This window comes from Ursus maritimus, unplaced genomic scaffold (assembly GCF_017311325.1).
Source record: "Ursus maritimus isolate PB19 unplaced genomic scaffold, ASM1731132v1 scaffold_21, whole genome shotgun sequence".
NCBI lineage: Eukaryota > Metazoa > Chordata > Mammalia > Carnivora > Ursidae > Ursus > Ursus maritimus.
In genome coordinates, this window is record NW_024424564.1 from 20572310 (window position 1) to 20596673 (window position 24364).

Sequence of the window (24364 nt, forward strand, 5' to 3'; positions counted from 1 at the left end):
GAGTGTGGAAATGGAGATATGGACAGTTTTAAGAAACTTGCCTAAGCTTATAAAACTAGTAAGTAGCAGATCTAGGATTTGAACCCAGGCAGTCTGAATTTGGCTTCTATATTCCGTCTAAATACTACATTATAGGGGCGCCTGGGTGGCTCAGTCAGTTAAATGTCAGACTCTTGATTTCAGCGCAGGTCATGATCTCAGGGTCATGAGATGGAGCCCCACATCAGTCTGTCTCTGGGCATAAAGCCTGCTTAAGATTCTCTCTCTCCCTCTCCCTCTGCCCCTCCTACTCTCCCTGCCCCTGCACATGCTCTAATAAATACATAAATAAATAAAAACTACATTATAGTGTTTCTTTACTAAGAGTCCCAGTTAATTTTAACTTTTCTGTCTTTTCTAATCCCTTCTCCATTGAAACCACTAAAAGTAATTTAAAACATCTGGATCTAATTCTTAGAAACATCTGGAAAATATCCATATTATATGTGGAATAATAGATTGATACTCTTTGAAAAAATGAACTGTTTTATGTATAAATTTTTTTTAATTTTTAAATTTAAAAAAATTTTTAAATTTGTATTTATGTCTGTCTGTCTGTCTGTATGTTAAGTTAGCCACCATACATTACATCATTAGTTTTTTAGTGTCCAGTGATCATCAGTTGCATGTAACACCCAGTGCTCATTACAACACATGCCCTCTTTAATACCCATCACCTGGCTACCCCATCCCCCACCCCCTCCCTTCTGTAGCACTTCGTTTGTTTCCCAGAGTCCATAGTTTCTCCTGGTTTGCTTCCCTCTCTGATTTCCCCCCCTTTAGTTTTCCCTTCCTTCCCCTGTTGTCCTCTGTGCTATTCTTTATGTTCCACATATGAGTGAAACCATGTGATAATTGTCTTTCTCTGCTTGACTTATTTCACTTAGCATAATCCCCTCCAGTTCCATCCATGTTGGGCAAATGGTGGGCATTCATCCTTTCTGATGGCCTAGTAATATTCCATTGTATACCTGAACGACACCTTCTTTATCCATTCATCTGTTGAAGGGCATCTCAGCTCCTTCCACAGTTTGGCTATTATGGACATTACTGCTATGGACACTGGGGTGCATGTGCCCCTTCTTTTCACTACATTTGTATCTTTGGGGTAAATATCTAGTAGTGCAATTGCTGGGTCGTAGGGTAGCTGTTTTTAACTTTTTGAGGAACCTCCATACTGTTTTCCAGAGTGGCTGTACCAGCTTGCATTCTGACCAACAGTGTAAGAGGTTTCCCCTTTCCCCACATTCTTGCCAACATTTGTTGTTTCTTGCCTTGTTAATTTTTGCCATTCTAACTGGTGTAAGGTGGTATCTCAGTGTGGTTCTGATTTGAATTTCCCTGATGACTAATGATGTTGAACATTTTTTTATGTGTCTGTTAACCATTTGTATGTGTTCTTTGGAGAAGTGTCTGTTCATGTCTTCTGCCCATTTTTTTGACTTATCTTCATTTTTTGGCTGTTGAGTTTGAGAAGTTCTTTACAAATCTTGGATATCAGCCCTTTATCTGTAATGTCATTTGCAAATATCTTCTCCCATTCTGTGGGTTGCCTCTCAGTTTTGTTGACTGTTTCCTTGGCTGTGCAGAAGGTTTTTATCTTGATGAAGTCCCAAAAGTTCATTTTTGCTTTTGTTTCCCTTGCCTTTGGAGATGTGTCTTGAAAGAAGTTACTGTGGCTGATGTCGAAGAAGTTACTGCCTGTGTTCTCCTCTAGGATTTTGATGGATTCCTGTCTCACACTTTGGTCTTTCATCCATTTGAGTTTATCTTTGTGTATGGTAAGAAAACGGTCGAGTTTTATTCTTCTGTATGTAGCTGTCCAATTTTCCCAGCACCATTTATTGAGAGACTGTCTTTTTTTTTCATTGAATATGTTTTCCTCATTTGTCAAAGATTAGTTGACCATAGAGTTGAGGGTCTATTTCTGGAGACTCTGTTCTGTTCCATTGATCTGTGTGTCTGTTTTTGTGCCAATACCATGCTGTCTTGGTGATCACAGCTTTGTAATATAGCTTGAAGTCAGGCAACATGATGCCCCCAGCTTTGTTTTCTTTTTCAACATTCCCTTGGCAATTCGGGGTCTTTTCCTGTTCCATACAAATTTTAGGATTGCTTGTTCCAGCTCTTTGAAAAATGCCAATGGAACTTTAATGGGGATATTTAAAATGTGTACAACAGTCCCAAAGTTGGGGAGAGGGAGGCTTTATATTAATTGTTACCTAGTTTGGAAATGTTTCCCGGACACTAGAAAACAGTATTAATCCTCTCTCTAAAAAATGCTCTGTTGGTTTTTTGGCTTAAGGAAAATCTATAATGACTGCATTATTCATTGCTTGCAATATGCTATAATATTACTTTTATTAGAACATGGTGATAAATAGCCTAATTAATTCATGTAAGTATGAATATTTGAAAATTTTCCTTTCCTCCAACTTCTCAATAAAAGGAAATATTGGACTTCTTATGTGTGTATAATTATGGAACTTGTTGATTTTATTTACTGCATTTATTACCTATTTACACATTCATATGCAGTAAACTTTCCTGTTTTTCTTCCTTTGCTTTTCATCTTGACCCTAGTGCCTGGTGGACAAACCTTGATAAATGGCTCACGTTAAGTGCAGAGATGAGTTTCTCAGGAATCATATTGCATACAGCAATCTTATATATATTATATTAATGGATATATTATAAGATAATGTATATCATATTTTTTGAAATTCAGTACAAAGACAGTGAGTTATGGGCTTTCTCATTTACCTATGTTATTCCATAGATGTTTCCCGACTTTGGGGAACAAATGATCTAGGAATGTTAAATGCTTCCTTTGAGTGTTTAGGGGAGTGTCACAATAAGACTTGGGCTATTTGTAGAGTCTGTAATAGGGAACCAACGTGTGGTTATTCTCTGGCTCATGCCTGAGCTATTCCTTTCTTTCATGCTGATGTATTATTTCTCAGTAATGATAATGATAATAGTAACAACTATGGCACTACAAAGGGGGTAACTAATTACTGAACACTTACTCTGGCTCAGGCCTCGTGCTAAAAGTATGTATGTATTCTTCACATCTTGCCAACACCTTGTGAAATAGGTATAGTTGTAATGCACTTTTATAGCTATATAAACAAAAGGACAGAGTGACTTAAGTGACTTGTCATATAGTAGTGGACTTAGTTTTTCAACCAAGTTGGGTCACACTGTGGAGCACAATTTCTGTAATGAGTTGTAACTTTACTCTTTAACTCCTGTCTGGTTATCCTGTGGCTGTTTAGATGTCAGGACCTAGAGAATACAAAAGAATGAGAACTATGTTAGAATTCTAAAAATTTTCAATCCAAGATGTAGCTTCCTTTTTCCTCATTTGTCATATATGTTTCTGTGTATCTTCCACTCTCTGATTTTAGAGGAATTGTAAATCTTCACTGGTTTTCCAGAGTCCACTTTTACATGTGTTCTTGATTAATTGTTTTTTTTTTTTCCTCAAAAGTACATCATCCTGAGTGTTATTTCCCTTTAAGTTACTTTGGCAAAGAATACCCAATGCCCATCTCCATCCACTACACATCTGCAGATAAGCTCACACTCCACGGATACTTTTACCAATAATTTAGCAAGTCATGACTAGGTAATGGAAGGGCAGGGATCCGGTCTCAGTCACCTTTCTATCCACAGTGGGATGCACATAACCTTGTGTTTGTCAAGTGCACTGATTTTGAAACTTCACCACCTGTATAGATTTATCTTTTTTAAAATCTATCTTCTATCTGGGTTCCTATGTAAATTGTAGGTAGACATACCTGAATTATCCATCCTCCCAGAACCCAAAATGACTCATGAATCTTCTTTCTATGAAGGCAAAAGAGTTTGAAATTTTTTTCTGCAAATTTATATTTATAATCCAGTTAGTTAACATACTATGTAATATTAGTTTCAGTGTGGAATTTAGTGATTCATCGCTTACATACAACACCCAGTGCTCATCACAGCAAGTGCCCTCCTTAATACCTATCACCTATTTAACCCATCCCCCACCAGTCTCCCCTCCAGTAACCCTCAGTTTGTTCTCCATAGTTAAGAGTCTGTTTCTTGGCTTGCTTCTCTTCACCCCTCCATGTTCATTTGTTTTGTTTCTTAAATTACACATTTAAGTGAAATCATATGATGTTTATCCTTTCTCTGACTTATGTCACTTAGCATAATACTCTCTAGTTCCATCCACATCATTGCAAATGGCAAGATTTCATTCTTTTTTATGGCTGAGCAATATTCCACTGTGTGTGTGTGCGCGCGCGCACGTGTGTGTGTGTGTGTGCGTGTGTGTGTGTATATATACACACACTGCATATTATCCATTCATCAGTTGATGGACATTTGGGCTCTTTCCAAAATTTGGCTATTGTTGATAATGCTGCTATAAACACTGCGATGCATATATCCCTTCAAATCCATATTTTTGTGTCATTTGGGTAAATACCTAATACTGCATAGGGTAGTTCTATTTTTAACTTTTTTGAGGAACCTCCGTACTGTTTTCCAGAGCGGCTGCACTAATTTGCATTCTGTTTCGGTCTAAGTGTCATGATGAGGCAGTTGGCTCCCTTTGCTTCTCGTTAGCTCATTTATCTTTAAGTTGTAGTAGAGACTGTTTTACGGGCAGCATGGGTTTTTAGTCATCAAGTGGAAGACACACATACCACAAGGAGGTAAATATTTTACTTACACGGTACAGACCAAGTATCCATGTGAGTATGGACTGAAAAGGTTGTCTCTCTGGTACATATCAGATTCCAAGAATTTCAGATTTAAGAGTTGGACCAGTATCATGTTACCAGATTGTCATTTATTAGTCATTTTGCAGTCAATAAGTTAACCAAATAAACCAAATTTTATTGATCAAATGAAAATCATTGGTTAAAAGTGATAAAAGATGAATACTAAATGATCTCACTTATGTGGAATCTAGAAAACAAAATAAACAAAACAAAACAAAACCCAAGCTCATAGATATAGAGAACAGACTGATGGTTGCCAGAGTGGGGAACCTAAGGGTTTGGGTGAAATGGATGAAAGGGAGGTCAAAAGCTACAACTCTGGTTATAAAATAAATGTCATGGGGATGTAATGTACAGCATGGTGACCATACTTAATAATACTGTATTGCGTATTTGGAAATTGCTAAGAGTAAATCTTAAAAGTCCTTGTCACAAGAAGAAAGAAAGAAAAAAAGTAAGTCTGTGTGGTGATGGATGATAACTAGACTTACTGTGATAATTATTTCGCAGTGTATACAAATGTCAAATCATTATATTGTATACTTGAAACCTATGTAATGGTATACGTGGAACTGGAGGGGATTATGTTAAGTGAAATAAATAAGTCAAGCAGAGAAAGACAATTATCATATGGTTTCACTCATATGTGGAACATAAGGAATAGCATGGAGGACCACAGGGGAAGAGAGGGAAAACTGAACGGGAAGAAATCAGAGAGGGAGCCAAACCATGAGAGACTCTGGACTCCGGGAAAAAGCTGTGGGTTGTGAAAAGGGAGTTGGGTGGGGGGATGGGGTAACCGGGTGATGAGTATTAAGGAGGGCACGTGCTGTGATGAGCACTGGGTGTTATACGCAACTAAGGAATCATTGAACACTACATCAAAAACTGATGATGTACTATATGCTGGCTAATTGAACATAATAATAAAAATCAATCAATCAATAAAAATAAATCCCACTTGGTCATGCCAAAAAAAAGTTATGTGTTAATTATGCCTCAATTAAAAAAGAATAAAAAATAAAGTGATAGCAATGAGATAATATAAAAATATTATTTTTCTCACATTATATTGCCATAATGATACAAATCTTAATATTGTTATTTGAAGTAAAAGCTGATCATATTCTGTTAAGAGCTTGAATTTTAGAAAATATGGCATTGATTTTATTATTGTTTTAAAATGCTGGGTCCTGCCTGCTCAAGATCTTCTACTGTTTACTGTAAACATTTCATTATTTCACCTGAATATTTCAAGAGCTGTTTGAAATGTGATTTGTAATTACAGGCTTGGTAGATCTAATTTGATAAAATGTTCTCTTATCTAGGTTTAATTAACTTACAAAAGAATTAATTTTTAAATTTATAATTAGTAAAAATACCTTTAATTAGGAAGATTTTCTTATTAAATATCTAATTATTTCAAAGTCTATATCTGATAGAAATAATAATGCTCTTAATCAAAATCTCTTAAATCCTGTAAGATGATTTTGCTCTTATATGTGTGTATTTGTATGAGTGAGTGTGCACACATGTGTGTATGTGCTTGTGTGTGTTAAAATGTTACAGAGTACAAAATATATTATTACAGTAATAATAACAATACTCCTTACCATGGTTTTTTAACTTATCAAACACATACATTCTCAGAGAAGAATTTAGGGAAGATTAAGTAACTTGCTTGTGTTTACTCGGCATGCAGGTAGCAGATACAGGATGAAAAACCAGATCTGTTAGACTTTAGAGTATGTCAGCTTCTCACTGTATCATAATTCCTCTCCAATTAATCTCATCTTATTATCACAATACCAGTGTTACAGATTTAAAAACAAGCCTGGTGCATATATACATATATATACATACGTCTATGTTTGTTTCCTGTTATATTTATAAAAGTGGAGTTTTTTTGGCTCGGAAATTATTCATTCATTAACTCCTTTGTTCCTTCATCCTTCCTTCTTTCTCTTGTTCATTCCACAAACGTTTATGGAATGCCTTCTAAGCCAGAAACTATTCCAAGTGCTGAATGAGATTCCAGATAGAGTGTAACCTTGAAGACTAACTTCCTACATCAAAGGAAAAAAGTGTTTTTGCTTGCAATGAGATCGCTTTCATTTTCCTGTTTAAAAAGAGTAATTGCGAGTGATGTGGACTATCTAGTAATAATTTTCTGAAAATATGGGTATTAAAATTTGTTTTATTTCACAGTCAGCTCTACTCTGAATTGCCTTTGATTGTTGAGGTGTGAATAACTAGAGGATACAACCTCACATTTTGATCAACAGTAGCCACTTTCTAACTAATGAATCCTTCCATAGATAAAAGAATCAACCAGTTTTCATTTTATCCATTTGTACAGCCTCTCATTTTCTGTTAGAGGTGCTAATACAACGAAGGTGAGGAAGAGACAAGTAACAACAAAGAGAATAAAGGGAAATAGTGGGCTTAGCAGGAGCTAGATAATGAACTCGTAGAAAATTGAGTAGGCTGCACTGTAGTCAAGTTTCAAATTATGGAGATGTTAACAAAATGTTTTATCTATGAATGTAATACGTATGTAGATATTGGGGGGATCAGCGAGGATAAAGCACAGCTAGAGTTTGTGATACTGTTCTAAGATTATTTTGAGGATAATGCTAGGGAAAAAAAGGCATAATAAAATTTTTTAAGTTATGCTCAATGGTATCTAGTTAGTCAGATTTATCTTTGTCGATATGTCTATAGCATGGTTGTGTCTGTAAGGTTTTTTGGAGAGGTGAAGGTGGGAAGTTGGATGAGACTTAGTGTGGTTTAATTAAAAGAGCAGAGGTTTTATAATCACAAGGCCTAAGTTTGAGACCTAGGTTTGAATTGACGTTGCCTCTTCATTGATATTGCTTTATTCAGAAATAATTTTGATCAAAATTTAGGTTTGATGCGCATCAAGGAGGGCATTTGATGAATGAGCACTTGGTACGATGTGCAACTGATGAACCACTAATTGTATCTCTGAAACTAATACAAAAAATAGAGTTATGCTTTTTTTTTTTTTTCCATAAAGAAGCAGTATTTCTTTAAATTCGAATTGGGTAAATTCGGGAAATAGGTGGAAGATCAACCGTAGTTCAATCTCTCAATGCATTCTCTGCATATCTTAGTATATTTTGTATATTTCCCTTCAGTCTTTTATCTCATTTAAAAATTTTTATTTTGTAGTAACTATAGACTCACAAGAAGTTACAAAAATAGTACAAAGAGGTTGTTTGTACCTATCACTCAGCTTTCCTCAGTGGTAACATCTTACACAAGTAGGATGTTATCAAAACCAAAATTGATGTTGGCACAGTACAATTAACTGACTATAAACCTTATTCAGATTTGCCAGTTTGGGCACCCACTCATTGTTTTTGTGTATGTGTTTTGCCTTTTAAAAATCTATTTGTCAGAGTGTTTGATTCTCAAGGATCTATTTTTGTTCCTGCAGAAAAATGGAATTATACTATCCATATTATTAATAGTTCATTTTTCCACTTATAATAAGGTGTGATTTTTCCATTTCTCTATTCCTCTAGTCCATGATTTTTAATGTTTGCGGAATGTTTTAACATTTTGGGTGAATGTAAAATTTTTTATTTCACAATCCTTCGTGTTGCTGTTTAGGTGGTTTCTCTTTATTTGCTATTATAAACAGTCAGATATACTTACATCTCTGGACACAGCATTCCAAAGATTTCTCTTTCTGTCTCTGTCTGCTTCTTTCTTAACTTTCTTCCTACTGAAGAATTCTTAGAAGATTTCTAGATCAAAGGGAAATTATATACTTTCTAATGTATATTGTCCAATTTTTTCTCCAAAAAGATTAACGTGCATAAAGTCTCATAACTTTCTTCCGTATGAAATATTTACAGAATAAATAAAGATAAGAATTTATTGGACACTGAACACTGGGCTTTGTAAAATCTTATGTTGTGTCACATTTGCTTCAAATCTTATTTTTTTTAAAGCAGTAAAACAAAATTGATGCCCCCTTTGTATCTCTCCCAATTACAGTCTTTGTAGAAACAGTCTCAGAATAATTTATATGGTTCAATGGGAAGAAAAAGTTCTTCTCAGACATTCTAAAATGACTGATTGTATTCCTCCTCTTTAATAAGAGCTTGTATTAGACATCTCTCCGTGGACATGAGCTAAGTGTTGTGCAGAATGAGTTAATGAACGTGGTGTCTGCCTTCTGGGAGCCTCGGCTGTGGAGGAGAGTTTCATCAGAACATTGTGGTGTGTCATTCTGTGTGAGTTATAGCCTTAGAGAGAAAGAAATGGATAGCTAAGATGAAGATGTAATATGAAAATGGGAAAAAGCCTTAAAGTCCTCAGGTTTTGAGCACATTACTTTCAATCCTTACCTATTTCTCCCCTCTCTTCACATTTCTCCTTAACCAGAGTAAAGTAACATCATGTTAACAAATTGGCTTTCTTCTCCTCTGCTGGGGCTGCTCTCCCTTCTCCTTTCTCCCTCTCCTCTTTTGTTTTTTTTTTCCCATTCTTGCTTCATCACTTCATCCTGGTAACATCCTGGTAACAGCACTTCAGCCTGCTAACTTGTTGGCGTTGGAGTGTGGCGCCTCTTCTTCTGTCCCTTCTTGGTTCTTGTGAGGTTTCAGGGTTACCTGCTTGGAGACCCCATGGGCCCTGGTATGTAGGTCTGGTTTCCTACGAACCTGCTCTGGTTTGGAGTTTGGTTCCTCACGAGCTTATCATGACCTATTTCTGAGTTGGTCGATTGAGGACCTCTGCTCTTAGAGTATCGGAAATGCCCTCTTGGAAAGGGCTGACTGATGAAGTTTACTTTCCTTGAACATGTACTTTTATATTTATGTTTATTTATGATTATATTTTAATCTTAATGAATTCATGCTTTGAAATTTAAACGTGTTTTGATTGGATCTTTAACATTTGCCCTTCCCTATTAATTAATTATAATTTTATCTTTTGTTTTTTATATTAAAACCGCATCCTATTTCTGTTTGCTTAAACTCTGTTGTTTTTTCCCCCCTGCATTTCCTCTAGAATAAAAATAAAACCAACAAGATAAAATGGTGTCTTCACTTTTAGCTTTGAATTTAACTGTCAGGTATGACTCACAACCGGGGGATCTTTAAGATCATTCATTCATGCCTTTTCTCTTCATTGACAGTGGATCCAGTTTAGATAACAGGGATTGATTTCTTGAGAGCCTTTCTTTCTATTCTTTTTCCTCTTGGCTGTATTTCTCACCATTGGCAATTCACTCAGTTTTAATCTGAGATGATCTGGCCGGGTGCAGATGCCTGGGCTGTCCTTTCTCGTGGAGATGGGACAAGCTGTGGCTCGGGCTGGTGGATGGGGCCAGGTTCTGTGCGTCTGAACTCACGTATAAAGGATCCGTGGGGCTAAAGAATGTCTCCCTCTTTGTGTTAGGTTTCTCTGTTAAAATAATTGTCCTATAGAGGGATGTGCTTTCCAAATACTTTTACAGAAACAATATCCCTAGTGGTTAAATTAACATAAGGTTATTATGCCGCCCCAAATAAGCAATTACCCAATTTGGAGGGTTTCCTGGAACAGTCAGTTGATACCGCTCAAGGCCAAGTATCTCTAATTTAGATGAGATGTCCCCGTGTGAATAAAGCAATATGATGCCCTCTTAAAAATGCTTGAAGCCTTCTGTGTTTGTGTGCCATAGTAGCCTTTGAGCTAGTCATTGTTTTTACTGAGCATTTACCTCGTGAGACGCTTTTTCTTATTTGTGTTAATGTGTCAGAAGAGTGCTACTTCAGTTCACATTCATTCACACTTGCAGGCATTTATTTAAAAATAATTATTGAGCATTTGCTATGTCCATGAATGTGCTAGCACATGGTCTCTGCCCACAGGAAACAGCCTCCAGGGAAGGTACAAGAATTACGCAAGTAAGCACACAGACGTGTAAAATTGGAAATTTGTTCCATTTTCCTTGGAGTCAGAAGGCACTGGGGTGCACTCTGCCACATGTTAGTTTTGTAATTCTGGGGAGTTCCTTGACCTCTCTGAGGCTCATTTCTCATCTATAACATGAGAATAACAGTGTCTTCCTCAAGGGATAATGTGTAGATTGAACGATTTGATATATATATAAGTTAGCAGACACAGAACCTGGTGTATTGGCGATTAACAAAATATCAGTTCCTTTTCCTACTTCAGAACTGTTTCTTTTTCTTCTTATTCCAGGTCTCACTTAAAGACAATGTAAACTTGACATCCAGAGATGAAAAAAACCCTCAGATTTCTTTGATACCATCCTTCCTCCTACTTCTAGTTCCTTTTTGATTTAGTTCTCTAATAGTTCCTCTTCCCTCATATTTTCATTGCTTACTTTGCTCCTCTTGGCTAGTCAGGAGCTCCTAACTGATTCCATTTCCTCCTTTACCTCTAATCCGTTTCTATCAGGGCGTTCTCCAGCTCTAGACCTTTTAAGTAGCCTGCATTCCAGCTTTTAAGATAAGGCTTGCATTGGTCTTTGTCTTGGCCGGTGGTATGCTCCACCCCAACATCTCCTAGTTCAGCAGCATCAATGCCCTTGCACTTCTCAAACAGAACCAGACCTTTGCCTCATTTTTCTATTCATCTCACTGGCCATTGCCATTAAAGAACAATATTTCCTTTAATTTTCAGCACCTCCCCCCTCAACTACCTTCACTTTTTACCCTTTTAATAAAAGCCAGTTGAAAGGTTTGTACAAGCTAAAGAGAAGCCTCAGAGCATCCCCCTTGTCTTTATGTCCTCACTTCTCAGCATGTTGTCTATACTCCAGGTTCTCTTCTCCTTTACACACCTGCATCCAGTGCCGTGGCCTCAGTGCTCATCACTGAACCCAAATGGCTCTCCCGAAGATCACCAATTCCTATGTGTTCCTTTTCAATGGATTGGCCTGAAGTCCTTACCTCATTTGATCTCTCTTCAGTATTTGATGCTGGAGACCACTTTTGCCTCCTCGAAATTCCCTACAACTGCATTGTTCAATATGGTAGTTTGTAGCCACATGTGGCTATTTAAATTTAAATTTAATTAGAATTAAGTAACATTTAAAATTTAATTCTGCAGTGACATTAGCCAAATGTGGCTATTGAGCGCTCAAAAGGTGTCCTGTATGAGTGAAGAACTAAATTTTAAATTATATTTATTTTTAATTAACTCAAATTTAAATTTAGCCAACTACCTTATGGCTATGCTACTGAGCAGTGAAGAGACAGAAAATTTCCATCATCACAGAAATTTCTATTGTACAAGGCTTCTCTAGAGACAAGATTGGCAAAATTTTTCTGTAAGAGGCCAAATAGTAAATATTTTTGGTTTTGTGGGCCAGTTAAGTTCCATTGCAAGCACTCAGTTCTGCTGTTATCAAGCAAAAGCAGCCACAGAGAGTATGTAAACAATTGAGTGTGGGTGTGTGTCAATAAAACTTTATTTACACAGATTATGGGCCAGATTTGACATGTGACTACAGCTTGCTGATTCCTCTTGAGCCCTGGTTTTTTTGATATGCATTCTTTTCATTCTCTTCTCCTTTTTTTCAGACTTCCATATTTCTCAAACCCCTCTCTGCCTTCCATCTCTAGCACTGCAACACTATTATTACGAGAAATCTTGCAACAGTCACCCTCCCCTTGTGTCCTACTTTAGCCCATCATACCCATTGCCACAGACAACTGTGCTTTTATAACTTATCTAAGCCAGTTTCCCCATTTGTAAATGTGTATAATAGTAGTAATTGCCTGATAGGGTTATTGAAAGGAGTCAATGAAATGTGTATGAAATTGTGCTTGTGGAGGATATAGGGTACTTTCATATTAACAACACACAATAAGTGGTTGTGACTTGGAGCCTGACTGTGTGACATCCAGTCCACCAGTGCAGACTTTGGGTAGGCCACTTAACTTCTCTGTGCCTCAGTTTCCTCATCTGTAAGGTGAGGATGATATTAGTGTATACATAGAGTCATTATGAGAACTGAATGAATTTGTGTTAACTGTTCATAGTGTTGTCTTGGCACAGAGTAAGTGCTCTGTTGTTGGTTTTTGTTTTGTTTTCCCAGTTTTATAGATGGAGGAAGAAAGACCTAAGCATGTTAATTTGCCTGCAGTCCTACATTTAGTACCTGACATGCCCGCTATTTGAACCCTGGTTTTTTGGCCTCAAAGTTCAGACCCTTATAAAAACTATACTACAATCATTTCAACATCCACAGGTTCCTAACCACATTCCTCTAGCTGGAATTAATCTCTCTCTTTTTTTTTTTTTACTGCTCTTTCATCATACTTAGTTTCTACCTCTGCCAGGAGATTTGCCACATTTTGCTTCCTATTACAGTTATTGCAAATCAGTCTGGCTTTTAGAGTGGTGGACGTGTTCCCAATTAAATTTTTTCCCTTTTCTCTATAGTCTCAGGTCTAACCAACAACAAATTATTGTTAAATTTGTTGGATAAAAAAACTTTTGAAGAGAAGATCATTATTGGTAGCTAACATTGGGGGTTGTAATCTGCCGAAGTCTGCCTATAAAATAATGAATTATTTCTTATCATGGTTATACACTCCTCACGATTTTAGTATAGGTTTAGTATTTTAGTATATAGATAGCCAAATAGAGCCATCGTCTTTGAATGGTTTTCAACATGTTATCCTTGGGTTTATTTAACTTTCAAAAAAGAGCTTGAACTTTTTTTTCTTAAATTGTGCCCAAATAAAGACCTAAATAGGTGGTCATCAAGGAAGGAAATTGTAGTATGATCCGAGGAAGGAGCTCCTATCAGAAGGTAAATTGTAAGTTGGACTTTCCAGTTAATTAATGGTGAATGATGTCCAGTACAGAAATCAAAAGTTGGGACTATAGAGTGTGTTGCAGCACAGTGACTACCAAATATGGTTGTGCTAGAGTGGCTGGGTGTCTCAAGTTGGTTAAGCACCTGCCTTCGGCTCAAGTCATGATCCCAGGGTCCTGGGATCGAGCCCCATGTCAGGCTCTCTGCTTAGCGGGGAGTGTGCTTCTCCCTCTCTCTCTGCCTTGCTTGTGCTGTCTCTGTCTCTCTGTCTCTCTCAAATAAAGAAATCAAATCTTTAAAAAAACCAAATATGGTTGTGCTAGGGGTAGCTTTCAACAGCTATTTCCTACAGATTGAAATATGGCAGTTTATGAAAGAATTTCATAGGTCACACTTTGAAAATACAATAACTTTTATTCTTGAAATAGGAAGGAGTGGTGAAATTGAAAGGAACATTTTAAACTTTATCAATTCCACTTTCTGTACCTGGGTAATCAAATTCACAGAGTAAATGCTATCAATTTCCCCCTCTTAAAAGAGGTCTTTTTTCTTTTTCTTTTTCTTTTTAGTGTCAGAGTTTTATTTCCTTTTATAATGTTTGAAAACTGGTTTAACAAATACATGCCTAAATAACAAATTTTAGCTCTCAACGAAGAGAAGGTTGGTAATCATGAGAATTGATGGGAATAGAAGAATCATGTGAACATTTGGCACTAGTTTCTTCTAGTACCTAAAGGTCAAGACCATGGAACTTGTCAGGCTCCCAACCTCCAAATATCCTTCAGCTATCTACCTACATTCATCCACTCAGCCCAGTGTGTGGGCCAAGTACACACACCAGTTTAACTCATTTGATGTACAGGTCAAAGTGAAATACAGTGTGGGCTAAAGTCAAATATTGGGAAGACAGAGAGGATTCAGGGTAGGCTAAGGGGAAGAGGAGAAGCCAAATTCAAACAAGATTCCTTCCAAAGAGCTGAGTCCAAGGTTTTATGCTAGATGTAAACTAGCAGGGGTTAATGAGGAAAAGGCAAGGGAAAATAGAAAATTATGTATAAAGAAGTTCTTTTTCTTCTTTTTTCTTGTAAAGATTTTATTTATTTATTTGAGAAAGGAGTGTACACAGAGGGGAAGGGAGAAGCACACCCCCCCCGAATAGGGGCTCTGATGCAGGGCTTGATCCCAGGATCCCGGGATCATGACCTGAGCCAAAGACAGACGCCTAACTGACTGAGCCACCCAGACACCCCCGCCAAGAGCTTCCTTGTTAATGGAGCTCATTCTGAAGACTCTCAGCTCCACCTCTGTGAGCTCAGACCCTGAAGATGGTGGATCTCGACTTCTTTTTAGGGACATCTGACATTACTATAGTGACTACATAATTAAGGTAGCTGACATTACGCTGGTTTTGTGTTTTTGTTTTTGTTTTCACCTGGAGTGTATCTGTCTGCCTCTTAAATTGTGAAATATGACAATGTTAAAGTTTGTTTGAATTTGCTGAAAGTGATGGGTCTGAGGACTTTTCTATCAGTCAGAATAGACCAGGCTGGGCTGCAGGAATAAATGGCCTTCAAATATCCTAGTTTAAAATAGCCCAGGTCGGGGCACCTGGGTGGCTCAGTCAGTTAAACCTCTGCCTTCAGCTCAGGTCATGATCTCAGGGTCCTGGGATCAATCCCCACATCAGGCTCCCTGCTCAGCAGAGAGTCTGTTTCTCCCTGTCTCTCTCTGACCCTCCTCCCTGCTTGTTCTCTCTCTCTCCCTCTCTCTCTCTCTCTCTCTCTCAAAAAATAAAAATTGAAAAAAATAGCCTGGGTGTATCACATTCATGTAAATTTGTCTTGGTTACCCAGGAGATTTGCTTCATGTCATCTATGCTCACTCAAGAATACAGGTTGACAGGGAAGTTGCCATTTGGAATGTCACTGGTCCTTGTGACAAGGAAATGTGGAAAACACACGCTGGCTCTTGAAGACTTCTTGCACTACTTCTGTAGCCATGTTCATGGGCCACAGCAAGATTCATGACCGTGCCTTATTTCAAGGGCAGTTTTACAAGTGCCTGGAATGAGGGCAACCGGTATCATAGTGGACAGCAAGCAGGACTGATGAACACAGATTTATAGTAGATCTCTCTATGTGATTTGAAGGTTCTGTGTGGCCGTTATTAGTACTACTGTATAGCTGCTTGAGGTTGATGCTGGTGAGAAAAATAAATAAAAAGAAGCAGCAAAAATTGGATGATCCAAGTTTTAGTTTCTTAAAACTGAGTTTAGATGTTATCAGAAGAAATGTTCCTTTTTACCAGAAGAAAATTGAAAAGAGATGTTTTTATTTAATTAAAATTTTTTTATCAATGATAGTTTTAATGATATGGAGATGGTAATTCAGTCAAACCAAGAGCCAAGCAATCTTCTGTTAAAATTTATATTTTATATAAATATATTTTTATCATCCATTTAATTCTTAAATTCATGTTAATAAAAATCAAATCACAGAGAAGTATTTATTACAGGAAAATATAGACTATCCCTTTTCATACTGTCCCCTCAATTTTTCTTTTACCCAACTTTACCACTATTAATATTTTCTTGTACGTTGTTCTAGACTCCTTTTGTGCTTTTATACAGCACAGAGATAAACATGCAAGCATCCTGCTTTGGCTAAATTGAAAGTGCTGTGTATTATATCTTTATATCAATCCAGTGGGGGAAAATAACATCTCATTATTATTTTAATGTTCAATTTCCTGATGGTCAGTGAGGCTGAGCATCATAGTTTTTTGCTTACTGGCCATTATCAGTTTCTTAGGCTCTATGCATAGCATGCTGAGGTTCATTACCTGTTGGATTTCTAATTTTTTTTCATATTGATTTTTAGGTACACTTTATGTATTGTTGGAGTTAAAAATATGTCTTTCCCCTTGTTATTTATGTTGAAAATATGCCTTCCCCACTTCTCAGCTTTATATTGTCCTCTATTATATGCATATACATATATATATATTCCTACATACACGAACAGCTGCATACACACACATACACACATACACTCATCACATACACGAACAGCTGCATACACACACATACACACATACACTCATCACATACACGAACAGCTGCATACACACACATACACACATACACTCATCTGAGTGTCCAGGCTCAGGTAGCTGACTGGAGTACATTTCAGAATCCAGGTAAGGATCTTAGTTCATGTGTCAGTAAATGCAGATTTTTGGTTACTAGAGTCCTTCTTCCTGTGATTGAGAGAAAAGAGGGGATTTCCAGGTGGCAGTGTTATGTCGGGTTTCTAGGTAGGCTGGAAGTCACATAGAATCTTGTCCTTGTTCTACAGGTCTTAAATATTCTAGAGGATCATCCATGCAGAAACTGTCCCTATTTCAGAAAGTTAGACTGGGCTGTGAGAGTCTGTGTGACGTGTATGTAGGTGTGAGCATGTGTGTATGGCTTATGTCTTGATTATGTATCCAAACAGCTATGGCTCATTTCTTATTCCCACCTCCCTCTGATTGTGGAGTTATTTCAGAGTTGTATTGAGAGCCTTTTGTTGAGCCTTTTTATTACCTGCTTGGGGTTTATAGTTTCCCCATAAATGTAATCTATGGTATGGTTTATGATTTTTTCTACACATTGTTTTCTTTCTTTTATTTTAACTTGACAGTATATAAGATGTCATGGAAATCCTTCCGTATCAGTACACACGCATCTACCATGTTTTTCATGACTTCTGGATTTAGCAGTCATTCTGCTTCTGTTTGCTTCATGTAGTCCACAATTTGCCACTGCTCTGATCTGATGGTAGCACCATTTCTAGTGGTGCCATTAGTGCTATCAATTTGTTTTCAGTTTCGTATTTTTTTCTGTTATTCAAGTGAGCTGTGGGGTACATTCAGATTTCTTTCAATTTTCTGCAGAAGAAATTCAGGGCTGAGATGTGGTAGAATAAAGAATATGAAGTTTTTTCCTTTCTTTCTTTAACAGAACTAAAAGCTGACTGAGTTTAAAGAGAGAACTATTCACAAGACTCTACGGACAGAACATTCCAGTAGTTGTATCTAGAAACTACATAGCCCTGGCAAAGACTCTGGTGTGTATACACACACACACACACACACACACACATATCTATGTATGGGAATATATATGCATAATACATATGTGAAGAATGGAGCATCATGAAAGAGAATGAGTACAGTAAGCGTTAGTCAAAAATTTATTCTTGTACAAAGACTGATGCTTGTAAAATTGACTATGGATAAAAAAGCAAATATAATTGTACCACCACATCATTATGGAAATATAAATATATAAGTCTGTGTATACCTATATACACACACACACAGATATCATATAATACATATGTATAATATATACTATATAACTTATATTACATACAGATTTTATACATATATGAATAAATTATTGGCATATGTCAGGGATCAGTATAAAAAATGAAACCAGAAGAGAGTATTATGAATTTTCTTAGAGGAAGAAATTGCTAAGGAAAATGATGAGTTTATTTGACTACATACACATTTCAAATATTTTTATGTCAGGAAACACTGAGTTGAAATTAATGAATAAATTGAGAAAATAATTTGTGGCAATGTCAGATGTAAGTTCAGTGTTTAATATAAAGAACTTTTAAAACCTGATAAGACATTGTGCTTAATACCAGTAGTCAAACCAAAATTAAAACTATTTTTCACTTCTCAAACTGAAGAAGATTGAGAATAATCTGTATTTGGAGGAGTGTGATAAAATGGAATTTCAGGTATTGCTGATTGTAATATAAATTGATTCAATATTTCCAGAAGGAATTTAATTATTTGATGTATGTGTTTGATTGTAGGAATCTTGCCTGCAAATGTAATAAAAAACAATGTAACCAACATTTCTCTATAAGAAACATTATTCCAAGATCATTTAAAATAATGGCAGTATTACAAAAGGCAATTTGCAACAATACAGGGTTAACATTATTATTGAATAGCCATTGAATGGAATATTATGCCATCATTAATTTTTTTTTTTTTAAATTTTTCAGGCCCTTGGAAAAGGCTCATAATGCAATCTTAAACATAGAGGCAAAATATATACATATATAAAAAATAAAATACCCCAAAGTATATTTTCTCAGTTGTCTACAGTGGGCATTAGTGACTTTAATAATCTGGGAAGACAACCCATTTAAAACCTGCTCATGAATTTAGAAGGGACAGTGAAGACAGCACGTAGAAGGCATTCAGTTGACCTTTACTGAAATGATTTGATTTAAAATGAAATAAGAATCTTGTCATAGTAGAATAATCAAATCTTTGAGCTGGGAGGCTCCTTGCAAGTCACTTGGTCCGGTCGGCCACAGTAAACCAGTCTTTAAGTCTAGCCAATTTATAGTGGTATATTCATTAATTCTTACCACCTCTAGAGCCACACCAATTTGTTATCTCCTACAACAGCTCTTGTTTAACACTGCTTGCAGGCCCTGCCCTTTATTTGAATTTCCTTTCTGCCTGTCCTAAAGGGTACCCTTAAAATTCTTTAAATATCTTTAAAAAAGAAAACCCTAGGATATTAATAACTTAAATACGAAACTACTACATATTTTCAAATAATTGAAAAAAAATCTAAAGTTCTTTGAATATTGGCTGTAGAGTTTGTGATGGTTAAGGGCTTGGTTCTCTAATCAGGCTCCTTGAGCATGTTACTGTCCAATAAGTTTCCTCATGGGTAAATGGGGTTTATAATAGTACCTACCTCGTAAGGCAGAGTTGTTTTGATTAAATGAGCTAATACACATACTATATTGGCCTAGAGTAAGGGATCAATAAATGTTATTTAGAAGTTTCTGGTTTCAGGACAAGATGGAGAAATGTACTTTCCTCTATTCATCCAGTTAAATACAGATCAACACCTAGGACATTATATATAAAACAGACATAAGAAGACTCTGAAAGGTAGTGAGAACAAACCAAATCATCTAGGAACTTGGAGACATGAGGAATGACATGGTAATGAGTTCCTTGGGTTTACTTTTTGTCTTATATGTCCTAGACTGAGTGCTGGAGAGGCAGGCACCCAGAAACACCAATAGGTAGAGAAAAAAAAAGCCCCAACCAAAACCTGTCTCTGGATTTTAGCACAGTAACCACCCTAACCCAGCCAAACACTACAGAAAAAACTGTGACCGCAATCCCATCCTCACCCATGAAAACCTGGCGCAGAGTCTAGACTTGAACATGAACATTGCCACCTCCCCTGATGGTGTCCGAGAAGGTTATATTGTGGGTCAGACCTTTCATTCTGGGTAAGGTAGAGAGGTAAGGAGGCTCTTCCACCTGACAGTGTCATTGGAGACCATGTGGGGGAACGATAAAAAGGTGCCTCCTCTCAGCCAGGATAGTGTGTGATGGAAGCCTAGTGGGATCCTGAACTTTCACCCTAATCCAGCAGTAATGAGATACCCCTCACACCCGCCAGTGTCAGAGGAGGCCATTAGGGGAACTGGGACTAACACCTGTACCTGGTAGTAATGATGTATTCCTCTCCTCCACTGACACAGTGTTAGAGGAGGTCTGGAATTTAAATAGGATCTTTAAATAAGCTCCAGAGTTTCATAATAAAATATCCACAATGTCCAGGATACAATCGCAAATCACTTGTCATTCCCAAAACCAGGAAAATCTTAACATGAGTGAGAAAAACAATCAATAGATGCTATCACTGAGATGACAGAGAGATTGGAACTATCTGATGAGGATTTTAACGCAGCCATCAAAAAAAAACTGCTTCAACAGACAATTATAAACATACTCAAAAAAATTTTTTTAAGTCACAATAAAGAAATAGAAAGCTTCAGCAAAGAAACCCAAGATATAAAGAAAAACCAAGTGGAAATTTTAGAACTGAAAAATGCAGTTACCAAAATAAAAAGTTGCTGAATTGGCTCAACAGCAGAATGGACACCACAGAGGAAAGAATCAGTGAACTTGAGGAGAGAAAATAAGTTATTTATAAATGAATTAATTAAGATGATGTTAATACTGATGTGTGTCTAGATGTCTAAAGACTTGGGTTTCAGGTATGGCATTATCCAATTTTTTGCCAAATATCCTGGGAATTTTTCTTGTTAAGTCTCTGTTCTCTCAACTTCAAAATGAGATAGTAAAAAGTACCCTCGCTACTCTACCTGGATCCTAAATCTAGTGTTTCTTGAACATTTACTAGTATTTTTATTCATTCATTTATCAAATATATATTGAATGCCTAATATGAGAACTGCTGTAGTAGATCCTAGGACTGTAAGAAGAATATGGCATTGTGTCTGCTATAAGGTAGATTACAGTTAAATGAAGGAAACATAAGTAAGTAGACCATTTGTCAATGCAATGTGATAAGTTCTGTGGTAAAGATGTGGATGTGGAACTGCTTGGGGGAGGGTGGTGGTAAAGGTAAAGGAGAGCTACAGAAAGAGAAGCTGACTGGATTCAGGAATTACAAATTTTGTAATTCATTGAAGCTGGAATGTGGGAAGTTGGATGGGGAGAAATAAAGCCGAGATGAATGGGTTTTGCATGCCATCAGAAGATACATAGTTTTTATTCTGAACTTCAAGGAACAGTATTAAATAACTTTGAGCACTATTTGGTATGACAACATTTACATTGAGGAAAAACATTCTTTAAAAACTTAAAAAAAAATTTTGAGTATAGTTGACACATGCTGTTACATTAGTTTCAGGTGTACAACATAGTGATTGAACTTTTCTCTGTATTATGCTGTGCTCACCGCAAGCGTAGCTACCATCTGTTACTGTAAAATGCCATTTATAATATCATTAACTATATTCCCTATGCTGTGCCTTTCATCTCCATGACCTATTCATTACATACCTGGAAGCCTGTATCTCCTATTTACCTTCACCCATCCCCTCCACCTCCTTCCCTCTGGCAACAATCAGTTTGTTCTCTGTATTTATAGGTCTGACTCCTTTTTGTTTGTTTATTCATTTGTTTTGTTTTTTTAGATTCCACATAAGACTGAAATCATGTGGAATTTGTCTTTCTCAGTCTGACTTATTGAGGAAACACATTCTAATAGCATAGGGAGATGACTTGAGAGGATGGGCTAAGGCCCGAGGCAGAGAGATTAATTAGGAGGCAGTAATTCTAACCCAGGTTATCAGTGAGAGAACTGAACATTTACAGAGATTAATGTGATGTTACATATGTCCGATTGAATGTAGAGAATGAGGGATCAAATCTGACTCTGGAGTTTCTAATTCAGGTCCTTGGGTGCAAAGTTATTCCTTGAAATATGGAAAACAGGAGCAGGGGAGGGTTTGCATTTGGGGTGGGGCAATGGGTTGAGGTGTGGTGAAAATGACTATAGTTTTGGACATGTTATTCTTTACAAATAGAGGTGTTGTTGGGGAGGAAAATTTTTTTACTCTATCCTTCTAGGTTCTTTTGGCTGATCTATTAATTAAATTGACATAACGGGAAATTAACAGGAGAAAAACTGATTTCAAATATATGGGAGCCTCACACAGACATCAGAGATTCGAAGACAGACTGTTGAGGCTTATATGCCATCCTGAGCTAAGGTGAAGGGGGTGGGGGGCCTAGAGCTTCAAAAGGAAGGAAGACAATTCATGGGAAGATGAAAAGAGCAAATCTTGTTTGGAGACACCATGGAACACAGAGAGGAATTTGAACAAATAAGCCCTGCCATGCCCTTCCTCCACAGCCTACCATGCCTAGCCCATACTCTCTGTAGTTATCTTTGGTGATAAATCTTTTCCTGGACCAGCCTTCTAACTAAATTCTTAGAAGCATGTAAGGGGAGGAAGTTAAAGGTCTTCCTGAGTCTTTTGGGCCTTGATTATCTTCTGCTCAAAATAACCCACATGTCAAAGTGGCATGTTTTAGGGAGGCTTATTCTGGAACCCTTCAATGTCCAGCAAACTGTTGGCTATAAGGGTCCAGAGCTCAGAAAGGAGGTCAGGGCTGGAGCTAAAGCTGGAAGTTGAAGCCATATGAGTATAAAGATTACCCAGGGAGTGTATGCAGAGTGAGCCAAGGGATGGATATGGAACTTTAGGAATCTTGGTCAAAGATTTGACAGAGGAAGAAGCTTCAATGAAAGATATTGAGAAGGAATAAGTAAAGAAGTAGGAGAACAGTCGGCAAATGATAAAGTGAATTCTTCATGTTTTGGTATTGAGGGGGCCCCGTTTTTGTACACTGTCATGAGCATAATTAATTATTGGGCACAAAGTGTGGTAGAGTAGAAGTTGTATATAAAAAGAAAGAGAACAAGGACAACATCGATAAAGTGTTCCAGCAAGCCAATATTCCTACTCTGTTTGAGAAACAGAAAGCGAAACCAAAAAAATATATATAAATAAATGTTTTGCGGGAAAAGCCTATAAAATATCTTTCTTTATTTCTGCCACAAAATGTTGAGCAAACTACCTTTTTTTCTGGGCATATTAGCCGATTATGGCCACAGTTATGCTGCATATCCCGCAACCCTAAAAATGTCCAAATCCTAACCTATTCAGCAGTTATTTCCATGGATCTCTAGGTCGTCATGTGGTCAGATGATCAAGGATGGCCATGACTGGAAACATGGCTCCAAGACATACATCTGACTGGGTTGGGTTCCCTGCTTCCTTTTTGGGCTCTAAATATCTGCTTTGGGTAGGAGGCTGAGGAGGCAGCTGGGGTACCTGGAAGCTCTTCTAGAGGAAGTAGAAGAGCTTTCGGGCCTCTATTGGAATCATATCTGCTGATTCAGCAAAGCGTGCTCCGCGGATGAGCCCACAGCAAGGGGCATATTCTCTGCTCATGGAGGTGGGGGCAAGGGGAAGAGACTATTTTTGAACAAACATTGAATCTATCACACTTGGCGATTAAGAATCTTTACATGAATAACTTCTTGTGCTGTGCCGTCAGGTTGTCATATTCTGATTATTGAAGTGTGTAGGGTCATTTGACCCTGGTTAAGTGATCCCTCCTCCTGCTGAGTTCTCTATGTGTAATTTCTTAATGCTGCCACTAATCTCTAGCTGCTTTTAATTCACTGCCTCATTTCACACAGGGCTTTTTGAGTGAGCACCTGATGGTGATCCTCTGCTATCTGACAAGACTTTGTCTTCTTGCATCAATGTTTTTTTTTTTTTCTTGTTATTTTGCATTGTTAGAATATTTGCTAGTCTGACATTGGGACAAGTAGACCACTGCTGTATTTGAATACTTTATTCTAATCCCCTCCTCCCAAACAAGTGGCAAATGCAAAGCTTCTTCTTTTGGGAAAATGAGATCTAGTTCCTTAAGAAGTATCTCCATCTATCTACACGATGTCCATATTTTCACAGGGAAGCATTGATCAATTAGGAGATGAAAAGCACTAAATTGCAAAGGTCTTTGAAAAAATTAATGAAAATTTTATATGCATGTCCATTCTTTATTTAAATTATGAAACACCTCAAAGATGCAGAATAGAGCTTATCTATTCTTTGTGCAACTGGAGGCATTGCACTTAATTGAAGCAAAAATAAATATGTATCTAGCTCTTTTAAAGAAGAATTGAATTTTCCAGTAAGTTTGTCTTTTTATAGCAGATACCTAAACTCAGTCACACATCTACCATTTGTCCTCTCAGCCTAATGTTTGCTTGGCCTGCTCTGCTCTTATATACAAGTCA

General features: G+C 37.1%; 1 protein-coding gene across 1 annotated transcript in view; it reads left to right on the forward strand.

The window, feature by feature from the left end:
- Positions 1 to 24364, forward strand: part of ACSS3 (acyl-CoA synthetase short chain family member 3) — a 149047-nt gene that overhangs the window by 9556 nt on the left and 115127 nt on the right. The gene's annotated exons all lie outside the window — the stretch shown is intronic.